Below are 914 nucleotides of genomic sequence, written 5' to 3' on the forward strand. Positions count from 1 at the left end.
GAGAAAAGAGAGAGAGAAAAGAGAGAGAGAAAAGAGAGAGAGAAAAGCCTCTTAGGGTTCAGGGTGCTGCCAAGCCCCCACATATATTCAATTTGATAACAGTCAAGATCGATTTAACTCAATCCATGAACCTTCTCACTAAACGTGCTGGAGGTCCCTAGACTAGCTTGTGTTGGAATAGCGCTAATGCCATAGCCCTGGGGTGAAATCTGCTGCTGTGTTCTAATAATACTCAAGGTTATACGGTGCCTTAAAGCGTCTCACAGCACTTCATATAGTGGATTAATTCTAGAGTGCAGTTACTGTCACTGACTTGATAAACAAAGCATACAATTCCTCAGAAGCCCGGCTCCAGAGGCAACAATGTTGTGTTTTTTTTTGTTTGTTTGTTTTTGGGAGGGCGAGGTACCAACTGAGACGGGAATGTCCATTCGGGACACCGGGAGATGTCTGTGATCCCTCAACAACAATCTCATACAGTCATGAACAGGGGTGGGGGTGGCAGAGAGAGAGTTGGAGGACAGAGGAAAAACGAGGGTGGCGGGGGGGGTAGAGGAGGTAAGAGAGAGGAGCACTGCAGCGGTAAAAGGTGGGTGAAGTCCCTGGAGGGATTTTCAAAACAGGGGCAAGAATCTTAAAATCTAGACATTTCTAGACCAGGAAGCCCAAGACCGCAGGGGTGTTGGGAGAATGGGACAGAGCGAGTCAAGACAAAGGCAGCAGAGTTTGGCATGAGAGATAGTAGGAACTGCAGATGCTGGAAAATCCGAGACAATAAAGGTGCAGAGCTGGATGAACACAGCAGGCCAAGCAGCATTATAGGAGCAGGAAGGCTGACGTTTTGGGCCTAGACCCTTCTTCAGAAATGGGGGAGGGGAAAGGGGTTCTGAAATAAATAGGGAGGGGGGGGGGGG

Source organism: Rhincodon typus, chromosome 26, assembly GCF_021869965.1.
Source record: "Rhincodon typus isolate 14 chromosome 26, sRhiTyp1.1, whole genome shotgun sequence".
Taxonomy (NCBI): domain Eukaryota; kingdom Metazoa; phylum Chordata; class Chondrichthyes; order Orectolobiformes; family Rhincodontidae; genus Rhincodon; species Rhincodon typus.